The 27,854-nt window shown below is 43.0% G+C and overlaps 2 protein-coding genes across 4 annotated transcripts in view; one reads left to right on the top strand and one right to left on the bottom strand.

The window, feature by feature from the left end:
- The window catches only part of CCR3 (C-C motif chemokine receptor 3), a 58,062-nt gene extending 34,602 nt beyond the window's left edge, over window positions 1–23,460 (top strand). Inside the window, exons 2-3 of one of the 3 annotated variants that reach the window (XR_006337655.1) lie at window positions 21,118–21,263; window positions 23,258–23,460. The gene's annotated coding sequence lies outside the window, so the exon portion shown is untranslated. Of the gene's footprint in view, window positions 1–21,117; window positions 21,264–23,252 lie in introns of all 3 variants that reach the window. The other 2 variants (XR_006337654.1, XR_006337656.1) reach the window with 2 other exon arrangements.
- XCR1 (X-C motif chemokine receptor 1) overlaps window positions 1–27,854 on the bottom strand; it is a 315,914-nt gene that overhangs the window by 190,752 nt on the left and 97,308 nt on the right. Inside the window, exon 2 of the mRNA XM_043886843.1 lies at window positions 10,869–11,038. The gene's annotated coding sequence lies outside the window, so the exon portion shown is untranslated. The remainder of the gene's footprint in view (window positions 1–10,868; window positions 11,039–27,854) is intronic.

Here is a 27,854-nt window from a genome sequence, read left to right as displayed (position 1 = left end):
CCTGTGCTCACTAAGGTACACTCAGGCTTCACGTGTACCGTCATTCACCTGGTCACTTATCCATTCATTCAATAAACATTTGCTGAGCACATGTCATGTTCTTAACTAAGCCCCTCAGGAAGCTACTGTCAGACTGAATTAGACACTGCTTTGCCCTACGCTGTCGACGTTCAAAATCATGTCTTAAAAACTGCCAATGCCTAAATTCAATCCAAATGACAGAGACTTCCACTGTAAGACCAGTTCAGTTCAGTTCAGTTGCTCAGTCATGTCCGACTCTTTGTGATCCCATGGACTGCAGCTTCCCTGTCCATCACCAACTCCTGGAGCTAGCTCAAACTCATGTCCATCGAGTTGGTGATGCCACCCAACCATTTCATCCTCTGTCAGCCCTTTCTCCTGCCTTCAAGACCAGAAAACACTCCAACTCCAGAACATTTCACATTCTAGTCAAATGCTTGGAGAAATGATGTACGTGCTCTTATCCATCCATGCAATCCAGCCTCAACTGCTGGTGAGTGGCCTTGAGGTTTCTTACCCTCATGTGACCATGTCTAAAAGGTCTTACCTCAGTCCAACCTTAAATGGACAGCACAGGATGTGAACTTTGGAACACTAAACCGCACAACATGAATCTCAATTCGGCTAGGAAACTTTGAAGTTACTTTTTCTCTTTTTTGTGGTTCAGCCAAAATGTAAATGAAGCAATCATTTAAAAACTATACACCTCTGATTCTCTCTTGCACTGTGAAGTATCTGCCCTTAGATAACCGCAAGTGCAGGATCTATAGGTGCTGGTTCATACTCCCTTGATCCTGAAAGCTTTCAGTTCTGTGACCCATACAAAGCCGCACAAAACCAAATCACGGATTCAGTTTGCTCCACCCTGCTCCCCATCCCCATGCTGTCTAATGGAACCAACTACAACGATAGAAAAGTTCTACATCTGTGTTGTCCAATGTAATCACTACCGATCACATGCAGTTATTGAGCACCTGAAATGTGGCTAGTGAGACTGAGGAAGTGAAGTTTTCATTTTCATTCCACTTTAATTGAAATAGCCAACATGCAGCTAGTGGCTACTTCATGTGGTTAGTGGTGCAGCACTAGCCCCTTCAAACTTGCCTCTTCATCTCTGCTCTGCCTCTACATCAAACCTCCTGTAGTCAGCAATCACATCTTGAACACTGTGTGACAGGCTAGGGAAAATGCCAGTGATGCAGAGATGAATAAGATTCATTTCTGGAAAACTCACCATTCCATGGAACAGACTCAAGTGACTATAATGAAATGTGACAGGTGCCCAAAAGCCCCTGCAGCAGAAACAGAATGAAATCATTGAAGAAAGGTACACAGAGAAAATGATATTCTGATTAGGCTGGGTTCCCCCCAAAGCAATTCCTGAGCAGGAAGTGGAGAACAAAGAGTTTATTTGAAAAGAAACTCCAGGAGTGGGTGGGGAAGTTCAACAGGAGAGGAAGATGCCAAAAAAGGGTACATTACAAAGTACCTTCCACTGAGGGGTAACTGGAGCTCAAAACTACTAGAAAACTGTTGAGAAACAGTGTAACCCACAGTCCTCCATTATCCCATGTGAGGGGGAAGAAAGTTGGGATATTAACATTCCACTCCCATTGGTCATTGGCTGATTGGCACTAATTTTCCAGGACTTCCAGCCTGCCTGGCTCTCAGAGCCCTTGCAGCTTTGGGAAAAGCTCCCTGGCAACAAGATGCAGATATGGATGCTGGAAGCCAGCTGGGCACACTCAAGATAAGGCTTGAGGGATAAAGTGTTTGCTACATATTTGAACGACTTTTCACGAACCAAAGCGGGGGAAGCAAGAGCAATATCCAGGCAGGTAGGTCAATATGATGGCAGCCACAACGACACAAAAGTGCCCTAGAGAGAGTCTACTGTGGTGAAGACTAGGGTAACCTTGACAAGGGCAGGTGACCTTGAACACACCTCAGTGTTGACTTTCCTGACGCTCCTCTTCTTTTGCTGAGCATCATATCCTGCTGGTTTAAAAAATACGATCCTTTTCCAGCTTGAGTTTTTGAAGTTTTCTTCAAATTCCAGAGTCAAATTTCTAATCTTCACACCTTCTGAACAAAGCAGGTTTATGTCCTTGGTAGTCTGTGGGCTTTCAGTCACTGAGGTTTTCGCCCCTTTCTGCCCAGATAAACCCCCAGTTTAGTTAAGGTCGCCATCTCTCTTCTCAATTCACTGATCCAATCCAGGAGTCGGTGAACTGTGACCCAGGGGCCAAACACAGCTCATTGCCTGCTCCGTGAGCAGAGCTGGAGCAGAGCCATGCTCGTTTGTTTATGAACGGTCCACGGCCGCTGCTGTGCTACCATGAGAGAGGCCACACAGTCCACAAAGCCTAAACCACTTACTTTCTGGTCTCTACAGAAGAAGTTTCCTGAACCTGGATAATTCACGTCCCACAGGACCTGGGCTCTGATATGCATAGCCGAGATAAGAGAGACTGGATTTGGGGCAGGGCAGGGGGGTTACTTAGCATGTGAGGTTTGTAGACAAGCTGCTGAGATCCCCAGGTTAGTTCCAGCTTGACCATGGATGCAGTTCTAAACAGTCAAAATAGGGTTAGATTGTCTAGTAGTCAAATGCTGGTCACTAATGCAAAAATGCTAACAGTCTGTACCAAGACAGCACACTGAAGGTTTCAACTGGGGCAGCCAGACCCCACAGATGCGGTACTCTAAAGCAGGCTATATGCAGAATTGACATAGGAATTGTTAAAACATATTCCACAACTCTTGAGACACCTTACCTCTACTGGGGACAAAGAAATTGAATTGATTAAAATTAGGGAGACACTTAAAAAGAAACTCTCTGTTGAGGTCTGTTGGTACCACCTCTCTATCAGGGATGGGGAGGAAGGAATGCATGGTGGGTGCTGTCTCTCACCTCAAGCTTGTTAAGAGCTATGCCAATGGGGCCACACAAAGAGACTGATACAAGTCACTCAGGTTAAAGAAGATCTGACTCTCATTCAGGAAATGGGGAGACCAGAGACAGGCCAGTCATCTGCTCTGGGGCTGGAGTACAGAAAAACTGCCACTACTTTGGGACAGATCTGTGCTTTCAGAGTTGATCCGGGCAAAGAAAGTGGGATTGTTTTCCACAGACCAAATGAGAAAGAGCTGACTGGGGAATTTCTAATCTTGCTCAAGAAGACTGCCTGGATGGAGTTTGTCTGGAGGATGAGAAAAATATGTGTATAGTGGACAGCCAAAACAACAGGATATTCCTGTTATGCTGAAGATGAATACTCCCAGGGATGTCTTTAATGACTCCATGAAAGCAGTCCATGGGATAAAGAATCAACCTTTACACCTGCCAGTCCCACGGGTGGAGCTGGGGGTGAAGTCTTCACCTGATGATAGGGTCAGTCAAGCAATAACTTTCCTTCCTCTCCCAGCGCCCACCAGTGGGAGGACTAGAAACCATGTTTAGCAAGCAGGTGAAGGAGGAGGAAGGAAGGAGAGAGATAAGTAGGCTGGCAGCCCTTGTGCGTGGTTCATCCCTCGCCAGCTGGGAGATGGAGGAAGGTTTAAAAGTCAAATCAAATTGACCTTTGCTATTCATATGGGGATCAACATTCAATTTCTGAATTGGAACCCTCTCCTTTTAGTGAGTTCAAATGATCATGGGATTTTTTTGTACCTAAACTTGATGACAAGTCATGAGAAGGCGCAACTTTTCACTGGGGCTGGAAGAACTTCAGCCTCTAATTCAGTTTAAAGGGATGTGAGACATGAAAGTAGATTCTATCTCATAAGCCCTGTTGGTTCAACATACTGGTGGTAAATTCAAGGACCCCAAATTTCAGCTCTTGAGGTCCACAGAGGGCTTACATGAATTTGCAGGACTGTTCTGCAGGACTTAAATGGATGTTAGAGCCCCCAGATCCTGGCTAAGAAATAAGGCAGAGAGAGGAAAAAAGCAATGATACTTAATACATACAGACAGATATAAATACATGTTAATATAGGCTTAAGTAGAGAAATACTTAATAATGCCTTTACAGTTCTATACACCTAGATTTTTGCCTCGTGGCTAAGCAGGAGCTAATCCCCTGGCCACTGCCCAGTGGAGCTCTGTGATGACCTAGAAGGGTGGGATGGCTGGGGGAGCCTCAAGAAGGAGGGAATGTGTATATATAGTTATGATTCACTCACATAGTTGTAGGGCAGAAAAATAACACAATGTTATAAAGCAATTATCTTCTAATTTAAAAAGAAATTTTAAAAACAATAAAAAAAAAAAGAAGACTGGTTGCTTCTTGTAATCTAGACTTTCTGAATTTAGGAAAGCCTCTCAGTTTGCAAACAGGACAAGATTCTTCCTGGCTTAGTTTGGGTCCCGGGAAATTGACCCCTGGTCTCAGGTTGCCCCTCACTTGCTAACTCCCGCTTCACTTAGTCGCAGTGGGAAATGTGAGCACTAGGGGGCCTTCGTCCACGCCAGAGCTGCTGCTAGCCCCGTGCAGTCACTCAAGAAAACAGTGAGGCGGAAATAAACGCCCATATGCTAGGTGGGAGGTGAGGTTTTGATGATGTCATAGAAAGAAAGTCAGGAATGCCTATATCTGATCCTGTTGGACTGAAGTTGCAAAACTCTAGGAGATATCATTTACATCCCTGGGAATTGTGCAATGCAGTGACCACAAGAGGGAGAAACAGAGGACAGATAGAAACACAGTTTCACTTTGTTATTACCAGGGCTAATTCCAAGTTCCCTGGTGTAGGGCTTTGATATAGCTGGTTATCATTCAAGTTCTAAGAAATTACACTATCTCCTCTTAAAAAATTCAGATCTAATTCCAGAGATCACATGCAAGCAATGGGTAGGCTGAAAACATGTGCGGCCAGAAGAGAGTAGCAGGATGGCAGAAACCTGCCTTCCTCGGGCCCATCCTGATTCCACATACAACCTCTTGGAAGATGGAAATAGACTAGACTTTCTAGGGCACGTATGGGACCTTTTAACATTCAAAAGCCCCAGCTGCTAGTAAGTGTGGCCCAATCTATATTCTGAAATCTGTAAATCAAACAGCAACTCCTCTAACCCATGACACGTGAGAAGGAACAGATGGACAGATGTTCTGCTCATCCTACTGTTGTTCAATCAAGATGCTGTTCATCAGTCAAACCTTAACTGGTCACTTCACTGAACATCTATAATCGTCCTAGTCTTTATGCAAGGCGGTAAAGGGGATGGTTAAAACAAAACAAAACAAAAACATGGTAGCTTGTCTCAAGAAGATAAGAATTTATCAAATTAGGGAGTCCATGGATATTCTGTTGCCCAATCCAGATCCACTCTCCACCCTGCTCTGTGCCTGAAAAGCTGCCTTGAATGGACCACACCAGTTTTCTCCTTTGCTCTCTGGACTAGGTCTATGGGGAATACCTTCAGGTGGCTGGAAGATGGGAGCAGAGTGAGATCAAGAGTATTTATTCCCCCAACCCCCTTCCTGCAGCAGCACTGGAGGCACAGCAGATCCATTTCTTAGTTCTAGACCTTGCCAGATCCTCCCACCCCTCGCCCCTTTTGACCTGTTGCTGCTATTCAGTAGCTCAGTTGTGCCCGACTCTTTGCAACCCCATGGACTGCAGCATGCCTGTCCATGCAGCATGCAGGCTTCCTTGTCCTTCACCGTCCCCCAGAGCCTGCTCAAACTCATGTCCACTGAGTCAATGATACCACCCAACCATCTCACCCTCTGTTGTCCCCTTCTCCTCCTGCCTTCAATCTTTCCCAGCATCAGGGTCTTTTCTAATGAGTCAGCTCTTTGCATCAGGTGGCCAAAATACTGGAGCTTCAGCCTCAGCATCAGTCCTTCCAATGAATATTCAGCATTTATTTCCTTTAGGATTGACTGGTTTGATCTCCTTGCAGTCCAAGGGACTCTCAAGAGTCTTCTCCAACACCACAGTTCATCTGCATTCAATTCTTCTGCGTTCAGCCTTCTTTATGGTCCAACTCTCACATCCATACATGACTACTGGAAAAACCATAGCTTTGACTAGATGGAACTTTGTCAGCAAAGTGATGTCTCTGGTTTTTAATACATTGTCTAGGTTTATCAAAACTTTTCTTCCAAGGAGAAAGCATCTTTTAATTTAATGGCTATAGTCACTATCTGAACTGATTTTGATGCTCAAGAAAATAAAGTCTCTCACTGTTTCCATTGTTTCCCTATCTATTTGCCATGAAGTGATGGGACCAGATGCCATGATCTTAGTTTTTTGAATGTTGAATTTTAAGCCAGCTTTTTCACTCTCCTCTTTCATCTTCATCAAGAGACTCTTTAGTTCCTCTTCACTTTCTGCCATAAGGGTGGTGTCATCTGCATATCTGAGGTTATTGATATTTCTCCCGGTAATCTTGATTCCAGCTTGTGCTTCATCCAGCTTAGCATTTCTCATGATGTACTCTGCATGTAAGTTAAATAAGCAGGGTGATAATATACAGCCTTGACGTACTTCTTTCCCAATCTGGAACCAGTCCATGGTTCCATGTCCAGTTCTAACTGTTGCTTCCTGACCTGCATGCAGGCTTCGCAGGAGGCAGGTAGGCTTCCCATCTCTTTAAGAATTTTCTACCATTTGTTGTGATCCACATAGTCAAAGGCTTTAGCGTAGTCACTGAAGCAGAAGTAGATGTTTTTCTGGAATTCTCTTGTTTTTTCTATGATTCAACAGATGTTGGAAATTTGACCTAGAGCTGGTAACAAATTTACCCATCTCAGGGGACTGCATTCTCTCTCCACCCTGCTAACCTTTGTAAGTGGTCCCTTGATTAAATTCCTCTCAAACTGCCCAATTTGAGTGTGTCATCTCGTGCTGGGACCCTGAGTGACATGAGAAGACAATGTATGGCACATGAAAACAAGCTGGCAACAAAAGAAATGAAACTTAAAAGCTTTTGCACAACAAAGGAAACTATAAGCAAGGTGAAAAGACAGCCTTCGGAATGGGAGAAAATAATAACAAATGAAGCAACAAAGAATTAATCTCAAAAGTATATAAGCAACTCCTGCAGCTCAATTCCAGAAAAATAAATGACCCAATCACAAAACAGGCCAAAGAACTAAACAGACATTTCTCCAAAGAAGACATACAGATGGCTAACAAACACATGAAAAGATGCTCAACATCACTCATTATCAGAGAAATGCAAATCAAAACCACAATGAGGTACCATTTCACGCCAGTCAGAATGGCTGCTATCCAAAAGTCTACAAGCAATAAACGCTGGAGAGGGTGTGGAGAAAAGGGAACCCTCTTACACTGTTGGTGGGAATGCAAACTAGTACAGCCGCTATGGAGAACAGTGTGGAGATTCCTTAAAAAACTGGAAATAGAACTGCCATATGACCCAGCAATCCCACTCCTGGGCAAATACACCGAGGAAACCAAAACTGAAAGACACACATGTACCCCAATGTTCATCGCAGCACTGTTTATAATAGCCAGGACATGGAAGCAACCTAGATGCCCATCAGCAGATGAATGGATAAGGAGGCTGTGGTACATACACACAATGGAATATTACTCAGCCATTAAAAAGAATACATTTGAACCAGTTTTAATAAGGTGGATGAAACTGGAGCCCATTATACAGAGTGAAGTAAGCCAGAAAGAAAAACACCAATACAGTATACTAACACATATATATGGAATTTAGAAAGATGGTAACGATAACCCTATATGCAAGACAGAAAAAGAGACACAGATGTATGGAACAGACTTTTGGACTCTGGGAGAAGGCGAGGGTGGGATATTCTGAGAGAATAGCATTGAAACATGTGTATTATCAATTATGAAACAGATCGCCAGTGCAGGTTGGATGCATGAGACAGTGCTCAGGGCTGGTGCACTGGGGTGACCCAGAGGGATGGGATGGGGAGGGAGGTGGGAGGGGGGTTCAGGATGGGGAACACACGTAAATGCACAGCTGATTCACATCAATGTATGGCAAAAACCACTACAATATTGTAAAGTAATTAGCCTCCAACTAACATAAATAAAATGAAAAAAAAAAAAAGGAAAATGCAGGTTAAGTGTTCAGGGAAGACTTCCTGAAAGAGGAGGGGCGAAGCTGGGCCCTAAGTACAGGAAACTACACCTCTGAGGAGAGCTGTAGGAAGGGGTTAGCTTTGCAAAGGCAAAGTTGAGAATGAACAGCAGATGTTCAAGGAACAGAGACTAACTGTCAACGTGCATGGGAGTAATCAACAAGTGAGGAAGCAAGGACACGCTGACGCTAAGGGTCTGGATGTAGCCTACTGCCACTGCTACAGTTTCAAACTGGGCTGGGGGTGGCTTGGTCCTACAGTGACCATCACCAGGCTCCTCCCAGGTTCTCCTTAATTTGTTTGATCCAAGAGTGATAGATCCTAGCCTGACTTAAGCCAGGCCAATCGGAATTGAGAACTCTAATGAAGACACGAAGAGAGGGGTGGCAGTGACCGTTCCTGCGGCTGTGGCCTAGAGTGGGGCTGCACGACCTCTTCTGAGGTCCTTCTCACCTTCCGCGAACTGCCCAAACCACAGGCGTACAGTCATTCTTGACTCAAGTTGGGTCATTTATACATCAAGACAAAGTGACTTAAAAATGAGCGCTAGAAAGCAGGCTGCAGGCATCAAAGACTTTCAGAGAGATGAGACTCACATCCATATCCCAGAAAGGGAAAATGGCAGCCCATGGGATAGAGCAGTGAACAGTGAGTCAGGCTATCACCTTGCACTGTGGGCCCACTGAAGACAGAGCTTGGCCAGGGATGGGGCAGGTGGCAGGAAGGTGATGCTAGTCAACAACCTAGAAGGATGAGGGATGCCAGAACCAGAGGGTGGAATGGCTGCTTCTGAAGGCACTGAGAAACTTAGAGTGATAAAAAAAAAAAAAAACACTCGAACACCAAAGTTTTCATCTTCAAGTTAGAGTGAAACAGCGTTTCTGTGACCATGTTGGAGAGGTGGGAATCTTGTTACTTGAAGTCGCCAGGTTACGACTGTTGGAAACCAACTCAGAGCTGGAATTGGCAGGTGTCTTAATGTAAATTGAATTCACACACTTACCAAAAAGCATGAATGAATGTCAAGGCAGTAATTGAGACAGACCAAGAATCGGACTACCTGGACAGATGCAGAGGTCCTGGGAAGCCCTGACCCTCACTGCCCTCTGGCACACCCTCATCTACACCTTTCTTTCCGAAGAAAGCCACTTTTCCTTAGCATGACAAAGTTAACAGTTCACCCTACGTCCACGCTTTAAGGTTGCTTACCTAATAAATAGAGTTTGAATTCAACACAACCCAGAAGATAAAATGCAGAATCAGAGTAGGGAAGAAAATTCCATAAGGAATTACAGAAAATTTTCAATACATATTATCAAAACTCTGAGTTTGGATTTTGAGAGTACTTACAAAAGTGAGCAGAATAGAATTTTAATTGGGCTGAATTTACTTATATGTGCACTCATCAGAAATACTAAACTCAATGGCTGAGGTTCTGTGAGTTTGTTGACTGGGCAAATACAGACTTACACCAAATGCTCATCCATGCTAGGTCAGTGTTTTGTTAGGCCAGGGATCCCCTGGAAGAACCCAGAGGAAGACTGTACATTATATCGCCTCTATCATGTGCATTCTGACTTGTCTACCTCACTCCCTTTCTCTTTAGAGCAGGGAAGACAAGGTTAGAGAGAGAAGGTCATCCGCACTGGTGGTAGGACGGGCTATAACTAAAATACAATACAATTCTTGATCTCAGTGAGGTAGGGAGTATTTAAGTGTGGGTGTTTTACCATCCAAAGAGACAATATAGGTGTGGCCATTATGAAAGTCAATAGGCAAAGGATAGCGATCTGGGCCCAAGGAGGGATCTGACACCCAGAAAACTCTTACTCAAGAAAATTTCAAGTCTGGCAAAAATCAGATTTTTAGCTGATTACTTTAGCTGAGATTGTATCCTCTGTCCAAATATTCAGAAGTGAGTAATTTTACAAAACCAGGGGTGCCTGAATGATAAGAAAACTACACTTCGTTGAGAAAAAGCTTTAAAAAATTGCCACTTGTGAAAACCTTAACCCTCACCTTTCTCAAATGCACCCTCAGCTAATTTTCTGGAATAACAGGCACTAGGAAAAGAAAAGAAACAGTCAAACAAGGTCTTCCCTGTAGCTCAAATGGTAAAGACTGCCTGCAATGCAGGAGACTTGGATTTGATGTCTAGGTCAAGAAGATCCTCTGGAGAAGGGAATGGCAATCCACTCCAGTATTCTTGCCTGAAGAATCCCATGGACAGAAGAGCCTGGTGGGCTACAGTCCATGGGGTCACAAACAGTCAGACACAACTGTGCGACTAACTCTACCACTACCAGTAAAAGAAATACGCTTTTTAGTAGATGCCAGTTGTAGAGTACAGTAATTCCAAAAGACCCAAGGAATCACTCGGAGAAGGCAATGGCACTCACTCCAGTACTCTTGCCTGGAGAATCCCATGGACGGAGGAGCCTGGTAGGCTGCAGTTCATGGGGTCGCTAAGAGTCGGACACGACTGAGCGCCTTCACTTTCACTTTTCACTTTCATGCATTGGAGAAGGAAATGGCAACCCACTCGTGTTCTTGCCTGGGGAATCCCAGGGACGGGGGAGTCTGGTGGGCTGCCGTCTATGGGGTCACACAGAGTCGGACATGACTGCAGCGACTTAGCAGCAGCAGCAGCAAGGAATCACTGAGGTCAGCCTCAGAGTAATGCTCATGAGAGTCAGGTGATAGAGTTTTGATGGATTTTGTATCACTGTGGACTGGATAGGGCCCTGAGCTTACCTTGTGATTTTTGTCCCCAGACCTCAAGTGCTGTGCAGGAAGAGATATACACAAAAGGCGGGATTCCCACGCTGACTTTCAGACAGTAGACAATGGTTACTATGAAAGGAAGGTCCAAGTGGAAGTAATCACAGGCTTCCTGTTCTCCCAATCAAGACCAGAACACTATCCTATGAAGAAAAGAGCAGAAATCAGTGTCCCATCACAGATAAGAAAGATGCAGACACACTGATTCCTTTAATAGTACCTCCTTATAATTCTCCAGTTGGCCGACATAAAAAACTGATGGGTCTTAGAGAAGAACAGTAAAATATTACAACTAAATCAGATAGTGCCTTTAATTGTATATGTTCTTTTAAGTTTGGTTCCACTGCTGAAGCAAATCATTACAGTCCCGGTAATTACCATGTAGATATTCATCTAGAATGGGGGTTGGCAAATATTTCTGAAGGACAAGTTGTTGCATTGTGTTGGTTATCTAGGGCTGTAAAATAAATTACCCCAAACACAAAGGCTTAGAACAACAGCACTCATTATTTCAGAGTCAGGAATTTGGATAATGGGAACGCCTAAAAACATTCATATCTCACATAAATGCTCAACAAATGGAAAAGAGACTCTGATAATATGGTGTGCTGGTTGCCCTCTTGTAACATCCAGATAATTTATCATGGGGCTCATGAACAAAGTAAACAATGGTACTTAAAAACATGGACTTCTACTTGTTGAGGTTATCTTGGTTTCTATTATGACTGTGTGCCAATTTTCCTTCAGGAAAAAATCAACCTAAACTCCAACATGGCACCATGCTCAGAGCAAACCAGCCAGCTTCCAGATGCATCATGGAGGGGGATAGGATTTGTCTTCAGTGGGCTAAATATTCTGTAACTGGACTGTTTCCCTTACTCATGCCTCTGCTAACTCTGTCTATCCTTATACCTCCTGAAGGCCTTATACATCACCATAGTACCCTAACCAAAGGCAAAGAGTTTATTTCACAGCATAAAGTGGAGGGTTTAGGCTGATGCCCAATGTGGCCTCTTGGTCTTGGTTCTAGTTATAAACTCACATTTATTTAGAATCAATTGAACCTGCAGAATGGTGGGAAGGCCTATTGAAGAATTTACTAAGAACAATGAGAAGCAGCCACTTGAGCCCTTTAGAACTTCAGCCATTCTTGAGACTCAGGGGTATCAAGTACTGTGGAAGCTAGGACTGAATCTCAAGGCTGAAAACAGGGCAGTAAGTTAAAAATCTGCAAAAGGAGTCCCCACGCCCTTCTTCACCCTGCACAGACCAGGTGATTATCCTACCCATCCCCACAGGAGACTCCAGAGTAAATAAACTCAAGGTTCTCCACACTCAGAGGCACACAGTGGAGGGCAGGGGTGAGTGCTGGACTCAGACCAAAGAGATTAGAACACAGCGTCTCATGCCAAATATTGAGACTGCTAGCCCCACTTCAAAAACACCAACTTTTAAAAACTCTCTAGCCAGGAAGAGCAGGAGATGAGATTCTCCTCTGCAGAAACAAATGATCCTAGAGAAAGATACCTACAGGTTGTGCTACAGTTCAGGGGTCCCTCAATAGAATGATGAGCTCACTATCTAAACATCTATGATAACACCACCAGTGGACAAGCTCTGCCCACTCAATGCTCCCCACCAGCTTTGGTGTCTCACTTTTAAGTATAAATGGAATACCAAGGACTGCAAGACATTGAGGACAATAGCCTACATGGAAGACAGAATCTGGAATGAAAATCTAGGAGAAAAGGAACTTAGAGGCAAGGGAAACATGAGGACATGGGAAAAAAATGAAAAAAAAAAAAAATGAAAACAAAAGAAAAAAAAAACCCCACCAAACATGTAATATACATTCTGAATTCTCAGACAGATTAAAAAGTATGGCTTCTGGAAGCAAGGAGAAAAGGAAAAGAGAGCAAGAACATTCAGAGAAGAGGAAATTAAAAATATAAATTTTAAAGAAAAGTTAATGGAAGGTTTGAAAGATAAAGTGTAGAAAGTGAAGTCACTCAGTCATGTCCGACTCTTTGTGACCCCATGGACTGTAGCCTACCAGGCTCCTCTGTCCATGGAATTCTCCAGACAAGAATACTAGAGTGGGTTGCCATTTCCTTCTCCAGGAGATCTTCCCGGCCCAGGGATTGAACCCGGGTCTCCCGCATTGTAGGCAGATGCTTTACCATCTGAGCCACCAGGGAAGTCAAAGTTGAAAGATAAAGTAGAATAGAAAAACTAATAGGAAATAGACCATAGTAACAATTTTTACTATTTCCCCAGAACCTGGTCGAAGGGTTTTATAAATTAACTCATTTAATTCTCATAACAGTCCTCTCATGTAGAGATACTCTCCACAGCACATCCTTATAAACTATAAATATAAGAAGAAATAAATAAGTATATTGGGAGTTATAAGGAGGAAAAATGGGTAGCAGGAAAGAACAGAAATGGCCCGAGCAAGGACACAACACTGGTAAACGACAGTGGGGCAGCAGGTGCGCCGTTCTGAGAAACCCCCACATTCAACCTGGAGATCTGTACAGAGGCGGAGTTTCGGTCAAGTATGAAGGTAGTGTATGGGTACTGTTAGGCATGTAAGGACTTTGAAATTTACCTCCAATTTACCTGTTCTCAAGAAGAGACCAGAGAAGGCAATGGCACCCCACTCCAGGACTCTTGCCTGGAAAATCTCATGGACGGAGGAGCCTGGTGGGCTGCAGTCCATGGGGTCGCACAGAGTCGGACACGACTGAGCGACTTCACTTTCACTTTTCACTTTCACGCATTGGAGAAGGAAATGGCAACCCACTCCAGTGTTCTTGCCTGGGGAATCCCAGGGACGGGGGAACCTGGTGGGCTGCCGTCTATGGGGTCTCACAGAGTCAGACATGACTGCAGTGACTTAGCAGCAGCAGCAGCAGGAAGAGACAAAAGATGTGCTTCAGCAAAATGAGGACTAAGCAAGAAAGAGGGGGGTCTCAGGATCCTAAAAACACAGTTTAACACAGGAGAGCAACAAAGGGGACTCAAGGGCCCTCAGACACAGTCCAGACTGGTCCTGAAGACAAAACATAGAAGATGTGGGGTCTGGACATTCTGAAAAATTACTGTTGGGCAATAACTGACAGATCAAACTGAAGCATTTTGGAAAACCGGTGATGCGGATATAAAACAAAGTAGATGGGAGGAAGCCAATCAACTGCAGGAACACAACACATTGGCTCCACAGTGAATACTATTGATGCAGTTATCATGGCATGAACACTAACTCGCGGATTTAACCAGAAACCAGACAGTAACCATATTGAGAAGATGTAGAGATGGGAAGGAAGTGTGAGTGAGCTAGTCCTCCCCTACAAGAACAGGAAATCAGGAAGTAATGCCTAAAGGTGTTAGACTGTGAGGCAGCAACTGAAGCATATTACTTAACCACATGTAGGTAAGCAGCAGGAGGACTGACCAGCAGAGATGAAAATGGCTGCCTGGGAGGAGTGGGGCAAAGGTGGGGAGAAGTGGAGCCAAAGATGCTATTTGTAACTGCTTTTTTTCTGTCCTCTGTGGCCAGCATCTAATTTTATTAACTATGCACTATTACAACTTTCACAAATTTAAAATTTTGATGTCATTATATGCGAAAATAAGTGCAAAAGGAAAATAAGAATAGGATACGCTCTAAGGCTCTGACAACTGGAAAACCTAAGCTCAAACCTGACTGTGTGCTGGCTTCTTATTAATAGTAACCCGATCAACTAACAAAACACTGTCCAAAACAGTAACTAAAACATGTTTAGAGTATCAGAACTATATTAAATTAGACGCTAATCAATTACACATTTTGGGTAAATGCTGAATGGCCCAATGTTACTTAAAATAACTGGCCATAGCTAAGGCCAAAATGGATGGTCACTATCAGAGAAAAAAATTGGTGGGATTTACATACAATCTGAAACCTTATTTTAAAATATAATTTCAACTGTATCATTAAAGGTGAGTGTTCTCATCTTTAAAGTCTGACATCGTGGTGCAGAGATAATCACTTCTCTGCACTGTCAACATTCAGCAGCTCCTGTGGTCACCACGTGCCACATGTAAAGTCTTACATAGATGGCTTCCTGCCGAGGGTGGCTGAGGAGCAAGGGTTTGGGCTTATCATGCCAGTGTGGGAAAGTGCTCACAGTGATGTTGTCGTGGGCTTACTAAGCTTTCCTTTCCTTATCTCTAATGGTAATCAACTAAAGTAACAGTTTGTCTCCTCTTTAACTCCTGGAATTAAAGATACCATCACTGGTTGCTAATGCAATCTCACTATTAGTGCACAGCTTCAAGAGGATGCCTTCTGAAGAGGGTTCTTAAAAGCTGACTATTTGGACGCCTCTTAGGAGTCACTTTCATTCCTCTCAGCCTTTTCTTCTGGGGCTCCAGTCAGCTTCGCATAGGTGTAGCCTGACGGCGCCTGGTCTGGGCTGGTACAATGCTTCTCATCACCTACCCCAGGACTCCTCCACTGACACTCAGCACCATGTTCACGAAGGCTGGAAGTGCAGGCAACTTGATGTCCAATGGAAAACAAAAGCTGACAGGGAAATGTGTCTGCCTCCTCCCCTCGAGATGGACAATCTTGAGAAGCATCTCATAGCATCCAGCATGTGGCAGTGGCCACAGTGCACTTACTCTTTCCCTGCCTACTACCCCAACCCTCACTTCCACTGCCTGATGAAGCTCTGGCACATAAATCTTGATCTTAGGCTCTGCCTTCTGGGAAACCCAAGTGAAGACAAGAGATGATGATTATTTTCTTCACTTTCATTTTAAATATGTAGTATTTTCCCATGCTTGTTTCATACAAGCACTTGAAAAAGGGTTGTTCTTAAGTCTTGAATCTAATAACGTGCCATAAGTAATCCAAATGGCACCAAACATTTTAAAAAACTCTCTCAGATTCCACCTGCATCTCAGCTGTCATCACAGGCACACCTATGGAGAGGAAGGACAGCAGGATCATCACAGCCGTACCTGGTCAGAAATACTTGTGCTTTCAAGATGGCTTCTTCAATAGGTGCCAGTATATCAGTTATTTTTCCACAAGCAACTATTGATTGTTACCAAGTCTTCCTGTGATAGCACTGTTAACTGTAAGGTGTATTAGTTCACTTTCTTTGGTCAAGCAGCCTTTCTAACACAGCAAGGATGCTATTTCATTTGTCTAAGCATTTTGGAGAACTGTGTACCAAAGCAGTTTCACTATCTCGTATATGTCACACATTTTATCTTTGGCTAAACACTGAATAATACAAGTGGCCGTCTACCTTTTTGCTTATGACCAGCAATCTGCTACATTATGCAGTGTCATAGGTACTTTCTGAAAACACAGCTGAAAGGTGTGAACAAAACACTGCATGCTTGTGATCCCTAAATCACTCACAGGCTCACCATGTGTTTTCCATTATCAGTGACAATTACAGAACATTCTGTTGATTTTCCATTCCATACATGTTTTTTCTTTCCTTCAGATTCACTAAGTTGTTATCTGCATGAGACCCAGAAATCTCTTGACAAACAAAATAAGAGGCATACTAGAATTGTGTGATTCCAAAATGTTTTTAAAAAAAGATACCTGGTTGTCTCTGCATGTCCAAATAGCAGGTGCATTGTACACAAAACCAGCACATTTAGGACTGTACGTAATCCATGTTTTCTAGAAGAATCTTTGCATCTAGAATTCATAGCCTGGACAAATTTCAAAACTCTTCAACTTCTGAAAATGTTTGGGAACCTCTAGAAATATTTTTAACAAGCTTTTTGTTTCAATTTTAGCCTCTGTTTTCAACTGTCTTTTGAAAACAAAGATTCTGCCTTTGCAAAACATTCCTTTTTAAACTTCTTTATTTTTCAGTTGGAGGATAATTGCTTTACAATGTTGTGCTGGTTTCTGCCATATATCAACATGAATCAGTCATTGGGATACATCTGTCCCCTCCCTCTTGAATCTCCCTCCCAGTAAAACATTCTCGTGAAGTAGATTATTTCAAAGTTTGATTAATGAAGCAAAATGTTTCCCTTCTCTCCCCAACATTTTGTTTTTTAAAAAATACCTCATATTCTTTTTTATGTCAGGATCAAAGAAAATTTATCATGAAAATTTTCATATAGTCTTCTGACATCCTTTTGGAAAATTTTAAGATGAAAATCTTCACATTTTGCTTTTAATTCATCTTCATAGGATGAGAAGAAATCTCAAATAGAAAACTTTATCCAAAGATTTCTGGCTAAAATTGAATTAATTAGACTAAGACTCAATTACAGTTCTTAAAGGTCATTTTGTTTAATTTTACAAATAATTCTAGCAGGTCAAGCAACTATAAATATCAAAATTATAACTGACTCTCCAAAATCTTTATTCTTTTTTCTATTCTATGTTTTAATGCTATTCATATGCTTATAAATATTTCTCAGGCTAAAATCGACACAATACACTTGGCTATAGCACACAAATAAAACAAATCCTTATTTCCTGCTTTTAAGGCCAGTCTGTTTGTCCACTTCCCCGTAATGAATCACAGCCCTGTCACGGCAAAGGGACCCGCGTGACTCAGTGAGGCTGAAAGCCCTGCTGTGCGGCGCCATCCAAGACACACGGGTTATTGTGAAGAGCTCTGAGGAGACGCAATCCCCCGGAGGAGAAAATGGCAACCCATTCCATATTCTTGCCTCAAGACCCTCATGAAATGTATGAGAAGGCAAAAACATGGGACAGGAAGATGAGTTCCCCAGGTTGCAAGGTGTCCAATATGCTACTGAGGAAGAGTGGAGGGCAATTACGAATGGCTCCAGAAAGAATGAAGCGGCTGGGCCAAGGCAGAAATGACACTCAGTTGTGGAAGTGTCTGGGGGTGAAAGTAAAGTCTGATGCTGTAGAGAACAATGTTGCATAGGAACCTGGAACATTAGGTTCATGAATCAAGGTAAACTGGACACGGTCAAGCAGGAGATGGCAAGAATGAACATCAACATCTTAGGAATCAGTGAACCAAAATGGATGGGAATGAGTGCTGCGCTCAACTGCTTCAGAAATGTCTGCCTCCTGTGACCCCATGGACTCGAGCCCTCCAGGCTCCTCTGTCCATGGGACTCTCCAGGCAAGACTGCTGGAGTGGGTTGCCATGCCTTCCTCCAGGGGATCTTCCCGACCCAGGGATCGAACCCATGTCTCCTGCTCTCCTGCATTGCAGGTGGATCCTTTACCCACCAAGCCACCTGGGAAACCCAAAATGGATGGGAATGGGTGAATTTAATTCAGGTGACAATATTATATCCACTACTATGGGAAGAATCCCTTAAAAGAAACGGAGTAGCCCTCATAGTCAACACAACTGACTATGCCGCACAACTGCACTCATTTCACATGATAGCAAAGTAATGCTCAAAATTCTCCAACTCACGCTTCAATAGTATGTGAACCAAGAAGTTCCAGATGTTCAAGCTGGATTTAGAAAAGGCAGAGGAACCAGAGATCAAATTGCCAACATCTGTTGGATTACAGAAAAAGCAAGAGAATTCCAGAAAAACATCTACTTCTGCTTCATTGGCTACACTAAAGCCTTTGACTGTATGGATCACAACAAACTGTGGAAAATTCTTAAAGACATGGGAATACCAGACCATCTTACCTGCCTCCTGAGAAACCTATATATAGATCAAGAAGCAACAGTTAGAACCAACATGGAACAACAGACTGGTTCCAAATTGGGAAAAGAATACACCAAGGCTGTATATTGTCACCCTGCTTGTTTAAGTTATATGCAGAGTACATCATGCAAAATGCTGAGCTGGATGAAGCACAAGCTGGAATCAAGATTTCCAGGAGAAATATCAATAACCTCAGATATGCAGATGACACCACCCTTACGGCAGAAATCGAAGAGGAACTAAAATGCCTCTTGATGAAGATGAAAGAGGGGGGTGAAAAAGCTAGCTTAAAACTCAACATTCAAAAAACAAAATCATGCACCCTGTCCCACCACTTCATGGCAAATAGATGGAGAAACAATGGAAACAGTGAGAGACTTTATTTTCTTGCACTCCAAAATCACTGCAGATGGTGACTGCAGCCACAAAATTAAAAGACACTTGCTCCTTGGAAGAAAAGTTATGATAAACCTAGACAGTGTATTAAAAGCAAAGACATCATTTTGCCAACAAAGGTCTGTCTAGTCAAAGCTATGGTTTTTCCAGCAGTCATATACAGATGTGAGAGTTGGACCATAAAGAAGGCTGAATGCCGAAGAATTGATGCTTTTGAATTGTGGTGCTAGAGAAGACGCTTGAGAGTCCCTTGGACTGCAGGGAGATCAAACCAGTCAATCTTAAAGGAAATCAGTCCTGAATATTCATTAGAAGGACTGATGCTGAAACTGAAGCTCCAATGCTTTGGCCACCTGATGTGAAGAGCTGACTCACTGGAAAAGATCCTGATGCTGTAAAGACTGAAAGAAAAAGAGAAGAGAATGGTAGAGGATGAGATGGTTAGATAGTGTCACTAACTCAATGGACATGAATTTGAGCAAACCCCAGGAGATAGTGGAGGACAGAGGAGCCTTGTGTGCTACAGTCCATGGGGTCACAAAGAATCGGACATGACTTAGTGACTGAACAAGTTTGCCTATTTATTTAACCAATAGAAATATGTTACTTTTGTACATAAAATTGACAGCTTATTACCATCAGTTTTTGCAGCCATCTTACCCTTGGAATATTCAATGTTTACATTTTAATTGGTTGACTGAATTTCAACATATAAAAGCAAATAAGGTCACTTTTGACTCTTAAGTTACTTCTAAATGCTTATGTATCTTTGGAACTGAATTCAGTTATTTATAATAAACTTATGCTTGTGTTTCATATATTCATATGATGCGGATCTGCATAATCACATGACCATTGATCACGCAAAAGTTCCAAAATCCCAAAAATAACACTGATGCAGCAACTAGCTTTTTGCCCTATCAAACTAAGGTCAAAGCTGAAGCCCAAATTAGATTCTTTCAAGCCATATTTTTTTTACCTGCCTCATATTACCTCAACCATATTTCTGGATGGCATTTAATTCTTACATCAACTATATCCATACTGAAAAGAAAGAAAGAAAGTGAAGTCGCTCAGTCATGTCTGACTCTTTGCACCCCCATGAACTGTAACCTACCAGGTTCCTTCGAGTACTGGAGTGGGTTGCCATTTCCCTCTCCAGAGGATCTTCTGGACCCAGTGATAGAACCCAGGTCTCCCGCATTGCAGGCAGACACTTTACCATCTCAACCACTGGGGAAGCCCAAACCCAAACTGGGTACTGGTCAAAATCTATGTTTTGTCTCTTGTGATTCATGAGAAGTTAAAAGAGAAAAAAGACAGAACATCTGTGTAGTTATTTCCAGAATCATAGCTATTTCAGGAAGTCTTATAAGAATCCTAAAGATATATTGGTGTAATGCTTTTTTCTTACTGTGCCTGAAAGTCAATAAATTATTTTTAAATTATGTAAACATTTAACTCATTTACCAGCTGAGACAGCATCTTGAAGCTTGAGATGATCTAACCTCTGAAGCAGAGCCACGAACCACAAGGTGAAGATGGGTGGAGAGACAGGAGGCTGTGACACATCTCATGTTTTTACCTCATGATCCACTCATAAATACTGTTTCCGGTCTTCACACCTCTAAGCTCCAGTAGTTTCAAGGTTTTAGAACCCAAGTGACCCAAAAAAGTTCTTAATTGGAAACTGAGAATGCCACCTGACTCCACTATCATTTCCTTACACAATCAGAGAAATGGTGAACAACAGAAAAAAGAAAAACATATAGATGCATATACATGTGTATATATATATTCTGGAAGGGTACGTATAATATATGAAACATAGGGGAATGTTTTGTGCATTGCCTTATACCCCAAAGTAGGAACTAACAGAAACAACCCCAGTCCTACACAGACATTTCTATGAATGTCTCAGGTGACTGAGGAATGATAGACTGGGCCACGTCAAAGGACTCCATCCATGGAGGTGGTGGCCACAGAAAAGGGGAACCTGAAATAGTAGTGGAGGATGGAGGTCTTAAAATCCAGGTGCAAAAATAAGTATTGTTTCTGCCTGTAGTTCTCATCCCTCTTTACTTCTCCCATTATTGTGTTTGAGTTATACTGGTTCTGGTTAAATTTAACATTTGGTTCACAGGTTACAGATGATCAGCTGGGCTGAAGTGAAAGTCCAAAAGAAACTAACATCACTGGGAGAGCATGGGCTTGGATAACTGAACTCAGGAACTCATTTCTAGATGCAGCACTTGATGACTTTGGGCTACCCTCCAAAACACACATTAGGTATATAATTTTACTTTTATAGAATGATATTATACATGCATGTCTGAGGGTATCTTTTTAGTACAGTTTTTTTGTTTCTCTCCTTTTTTTCTACCAGTCCTTTCATCTCCTCTCTGCTCTATCCTATCTGATATCCCCAAGTCTCACAAATGGCCCATGTTCTCTGTCCTAATGCACCATATCCATACACAGTTGTCTGGGGTTTTGTTTTTCTTTTTTGCCATTGTTTTTCTTGTTTACAATACACAAGACACTGTTCTTTGCATCTTACTTTCGAACACAACAATACTTTGTGGAAGTTCTTCCTCATCAGCTGGTTTGGCTCTAATTCTTTCTGTTTAATGGCATAATAATATTCTAGAGTGTGGCTGGGCCATAATTTATTGAACTTTTCTGTGCTGTGTGTATGCTTAGTCGCTCAGTCGTGTCTGACTCTTTGCGACAACATGGACTATAGCCTGCCAGGCTCCTCTGTCCATGGGGATTCTCCAGGCAAGAATACTGGAGTGGGTTGCCATGCCCTCCTCCAGGGGATCTTTCCAACCCAGGGATTGAACCCAGGTCTCCCACATTGCAGGTGGATTCTTTACCGTCTGAGCCATCAGGGAAGCCCGAACCTTTCTAGTATTTAGCATTAATCACTTTTCAAGATTCTTCTTTTTTACTTACATATCCTTACATGCCAGTCACTGGTACTTTCAATTCTATGGCACTGGTTCCCAGGTATGGGGTTGGTGGGGCACAGGATATATGTTTTAAATTTTAAAAAATCTGGAAAATTATATTATAAAACAATAATAATAATTTACTTTTCCACAGACAGCATATGAAGAAACCCCTCACTTTTTCCTATCTTTCACCAACTCATTATACCAGGGATTTCCACTCTTCCTAATGTGGTCAGTATGATGGACATAGAGTGATTTTTCACTTTGAATGTAATTTGCTTGTTTGAACATATTTTATATTTTTTAGCCACTTGGATTTGGTGTTCCATGAGCTGTCCACTCATTAGATAAAAAAAACAGACACACAAAAATGGGAAGGATAAAAAATTATAGGTGAATTCTACATACATGCAACACTATGGCAACTCATTGGAAAACTGTGAAGAAAGGAGACGATGACTAGAAATTTTTTAATTATCAAAATTCACCCAAGAAGAAGTGGAAAATACAAATGGGCTGATTAACATAGAAAATTAGAAAGGTAAATTAATATCTCCTTTTAAAAAATATCAGAACCAGATAAACTCATAGCTAAGTACTATCTAACCTTTTTAAAGAAGAGACAATTTCTCTGATATTTAAATTGTTGTAGTTCATAGAAAACTACGGAAAAATTCCCATTTAATTTTGTGAGGTCAGTCTATTTTTAAAGAGAGAAAGTGCAACTATATGTCAATCTCACTTATAAATTTATTAAGTAAAAGTCAAAACATTGGGGAATAAAATCTAGCAGTACATCAAAATAATAATATACTGTGGGAAAAAAAATAATATACTGTGGTCAAGTGATGATAGCTAAACATGAAAAGGTATCCAGATTAGGAGTTCTTTTCTCTTAATGCATTAGATTAACAAACTAAAGAACAAAAACCACATAACTACATTAATAGATACTAAAAAATTATTTGATAAAAGCTCAGCAATTATCTCCAAAATAGGGGAAATTATGAAACTATCTGTGCTGAAATCTGTTACCAAAAGTTCTCAAAATGTATCACCCCAAACTAGCCAAATAAGTCAGGCACCATCTATCAATGTTTGCTACCCTCATTATAATTCAATATTACCTTAGAGGGTCTAACAAACACCAGATAAATGTCCAGATAAAACTCTGGACATTCATACACCTAGAAAATTCAAGAGAAAGAAACTTCTGGAACACATACTAATCAACAGTGTTTCCTTATATTAATGATACGGCATAAGAATTTAGAAGCTATAAAAGAAAAGGTAAACATATACACTCTTCCACTTTTTGTAGGACAGAAGAGACCAAGGGTCCCTAACCTCGCGGTCAACACCCTGCTGGGAACTGGGCTGCACAGAACAAGGTAAACAGCTGGCGAAACAGAAACCATCCGCCACCCTGGTCTGTGGGAAAACCGTTTTCCACGAAACCGATTCCTGGTGCCAAAAAGGTTGGGGACCACTGGAATAGACCACAGCAAACCCAATATAAAAGTAACTGGAAGACCAATAAAGTATTGACATCTACAATATATAGAGTTCTTACACATTTGCAAGAAAAAGACAAACAACCCCACTATAAACAAGTGTTGAAAGTCACACCTTGATGAGATAAGGAACTAAACTTTATACCGCAGAAAGCAAGTTTCCCCTCAAAATGGTTGCTTCTAGCAAAGGAAACTGTGTCAGATTAACAATCAGATTACAGCCTCCCTTAAAACCCCCTTGCACCATCACCACCTAAAATCATATGCCCTCAAATGCTACTCTTGTATCTCATATCAGGCTGCCTTGGTTGTGGATGAAAGAGAAACATGGGCACCATTTAAATCTCTGGAGCACTGATTCCTGACTCTAGCTTGACAGTACCCCTGTGAATTCTAGTTCACATATGTTGGCCCTGAAATCCTGCTGAGCTGCAGAGGAAGTTCTGGTGGCCCTGGATGGCCGCAGCCTTCTTTATACTCCTGATCTGTAGTGTTGCTCTGAGAGACACATCACCTGGCTTTTGGAAGCAGATTTAGGTGCTGTCTGCAGCTTCACCACCAAGCCCCACCCACCGACTGAGCTGTTTGGATGGACTCAGAACCTGGGTCAAGATACTCCATTAGAGCCTTGTAGGATGCACCACGGGACACTTCTTCTGGTGCAAAATAGCAGTCCAGCCACCCCCCTGCCCCTGTTCTAGGTGAGTCCCCACTCATCCACATTGTTGGTTATGACACAGCGACCTAGGCCGAGGTGAAGAGCAACGAGGTGACCACAACCCACCAGTTTCTGAACTGCCTCTGGGTCCCAGCCCAGGGGTACAGCCTCCATGACCTGTGAATCACACTCTTTACTCTGGAGGTTGTGTGGATCCTCTACAGAAAGCACGGTCATCTGAGAGTAACAGCAGAGGGAGTGTGTGGGGACAACCAAGAAGGGGTAAACAAGGTGTGGATGGGGGAGGCATCGGCAGTCTCTCTACCCTGGAGAGAAGGGGGATACGACAAAAGCAAGGGGGAGTCTCTCAGGGAAACTGACACCGAACTGTGACACATCCCAGGAGTGAGTGGGCTTAGAGGTTAGCAGGGGACAGGGAGATGCAGACTTTCAAAAAGTAGGGGGAGAGATGAGTCATGCAGATAACTCAAAACCTACAAGGAGGAAATTAAGCACTTAAAATCAAAGGTTGTTAGTTTCCATCCTTCTACAGAAGTTAAGACAAAAGGGCAAAAAGACCAGGTAAGAAGAGGGGATTTCAACAGAGGGATCAAAACTGAGGCAGCCTGGGCTGATAGAGGGGCAAAGATGTTTTCTGTTAATGGCCCATGATCCTAGCTCAAGTCCATGAAGAATCAGGTAGATTTTTGTGATTCTTCTGAGAGCTCCCATGGTGCCTACCAAACATGTAGGAAGCAGTGTTCATGGATGCAGTCCTAAGCTCAGATTCACAACAGATAGAGGGGAAATGTAAGACCTACTCTCAGTGTGAACTATTAGAAGGCACTCAACAGCCTTGATGTAGGGCCTTTTTCTCTGACATGAGCTGGGTGGACCAGCAACTTCCACATCACCTGGGAGCTTATCAGAATGGCCCAATATCAAGTCCTACCCCATACCTACTGAATGAGAATTTGCACTTTAGCAAGATTCATTCCCCAGAGGTCATGTTTGAGAAACACTGATACAGGCAATGAGGCAGAATGAAGAGACTGCCTGGAGGTGGGACTGCTGCCCAAAGCTTCACGGAGAAGTTGGGTCTTGGACAATCTATTGAGTATGGATCCTGAGTGCTGGGAGGGAAAAACTGGAGGTATCCTCAAGGCCCATGTCAAATGCTTCACACATGTGAACTCAGTATGACACAACCATCCTGTCTATCCTCTTCTCAGTAAACTTCCCAGGGATGTTTCAAGCCAGGAAATGGCTCCGGTTATCAGGTGTGAACTGACCCACTCAAAGAAACTGGCCTGGGCTACCAAGACCCTTCTGCCATTGCTTTCTGACTGCACTCTAGAAGAGGGTTGGGGTTTCTGCAAGGGGCCTCAGAATGACCTCGCTATACCAGGCCTTTCTCTCCCTTACTCGTGTGACCTTTCTGTTGGGGAAATATGTATTTAGGTACAAGTAATATACTTCCTTCCTATTAAGGTGCCTGGGACTGTACTTTTGCTTTTAGGAAACCCATAAAAAGAAAAATTTCAACTCAATCCAAAGAAAGGAATAACTCATATGTTAAGAATGGCCCTAATCCCTTAGCAAGGGACTATCTTCTAGGTCCAGAAAGGGGAGATTAATCTTAATGGATGCTTTATGTGAGGCAGATGCAGCCTCCACACCACATTTCCCCAAACCCAGAACACCTTTTTCTGAACTGTGTTTCAGCACCTGACCTACACTGAGGAGTATTCCACTTTAAAGTGACTCTTTGCAGTGCTCCGCTGTATCTGTTCCATGGGTCTTGTTAAGGATATTGATTACATTGCCTTAGTAGCTGCCATCATGTGCTCCGTGATACACCAGTGACCAGCTGCGATAGAAAATTAGAAGCAAAAGGAAAAAGAAGTCAAAGATACTCTTCTGTGCTCCAGAAGCTCTGGAAGCTAGTCTGTTTTCTGTGAAATTCACAGGGTCTTTAATACATTAATGTGGGACACTCCAAGAAGGAGATCTGATAGATATGGGCTTTCCAAACTTATTTAACCACCTTTTTCAAGACAATCTTTTCTGTTCAGACTTCACCATGTTCATTTCGTCTCAAAGAAGACCCACGAGAGACACTTTTCTCAAATTCAGTACCAAGAACGGCATTTCCTGGGGAACTACTCTGCTGATTTTATGAGTCCTGAGAATTCAAAGCTAGCTGTGTTTTACTCTTTTCATTTGCTGCTGAGCTGAGGGCAAGATGGTGGAAGGTCTCCAGAAAGTATACCAAAATTTGGAGCACACCCTCTGTGGCCTGACTCACTGCTGTCCACTTGTTTTCCTCCATTTCCTAAATGATTTATCTGAAATGTTTCTCTTGACCTAGCTCTATGTAAGTCACATTAAATCTTTTTCCAAACAAAAATTCAGAGAGGCTAAGCAACTCACCCAAGGTCACACAGCTTACCAGAGAGGAATTCAAGATTCAGCCTCAGCTCTGCCCCTCTTTGAGGCCTAGGTTCTCCTAGGCCACCCTCCTAGTCCTGTAGGGCCCATGAAAGACCTGGATGTGTTGGCGACAATGCTGGCAGGAAATGACCATTATTAAACAATAATGCTTTGGCTTAACCTTCCCTCTGCCTTTGCTTGTTTCTTACTGCCTAACCTCCTCTACACCCACAGTTTAGGATCCTTTCCCTATTTTCCAAGACTTTTCATCAGCTCCCCAAGTCCAAGACCCATAATCTGTGTCTCACCTCTCAAGCACATGTACTTCTAGGTAACCGGATACATGAGAACAATGTACTGAGTGGTCAGCAGAGACCCTAGCAATAATAACAGGGGTGATCAATTCCAGCTGAGTCTCTCCACCTGCACACAACAGAAACCCAGCCACAGGGGTGGCTTGACTAATTATGGACTTGTCTGACTTGCACAAATACCCCAGCTTCTGCGTCCAGCTCTCTACTCTACATCCCTAGAGTAATACTTTTGTTCCCCTGCTGCCACACAGGCTCCAGATGGCTGGCCCACTGCCAGCCTCATATTTGCATTCTAAGCAGGAAGGAAAAAGAAGAGATAAATTAAGAGGAGGAGGAAGGGGCAGTAAGAATATGAGAGAAGAACAATTTCCTAGGAATTCCTAGTAGATTTCCCTTTCAGTCTCATTGGCCGAGATGGTGCCACACAGCCATCCCCAGCAAGAAGGAGACTGTCCTGACTGTAATCACAGTTAGAGAGGAAGGGAGAGACGCAGAGGTGGGCGGTCAGCTGGTATGATCTGCCATGCCAGAGGCCACCCCAAATGCCTGAGTTGGGTACAAGATACAGAAAGCAGGCAGCAGGAACTAGAGGGGGAGCACCAGGGCTGAAAGGTGGGCAGAGTCAAATAGGGGGTGCACCCAGGGTCACTGTGCTGCATCCCAGGCTCCCCTTCAGATCAGAAGGATTCATTCCCCTGGTGCTGGGAGGGCTGCCAACCCAGCCACAGCTGTCAGCCTCCTCTGGGTATCACTTTGGCTGAAAAGAGTCACAGACCCTTAACAGCCTTCATCCACTGCCTCTCCTCTTTGTAACTCTACAGGGTCCTCCCAGCTCCAGAGCTCCCCATGGAGTCAGCTGAGGCCTTTGTTGAGACTGCATGCAGCCCAGTTTCTCCCTCTTCTCAATCTACCTCTTGTCTTTCCCTCCCACCTGAGGTATCCCTAAGCATTCCTGATAAACACCCTGCAGGATGATTTCCCAGAGGTACAGTCTGCACCAAGGA

This window comes from Cervus elaphus, chromosome 24 (genome assembly GCF_910594005.1).
Source record: "Cervus elaphus chromosome 24, mCerEla1.1, whole genome shotgun sequence".
In the NCBI taxonomy this organism is placed as follows: domain Eukaryota; kingdom Metazoa; phylum Chordata; class Mammalia; order Artiodactyla; family Cervidae; genus Cervus; species Cervus elaphus.
The sequence above is the reverse complement of the archived record's forward strand: the minus strand, read 5'-3'. Positions and strand labels throughout refer to the sequence as shown.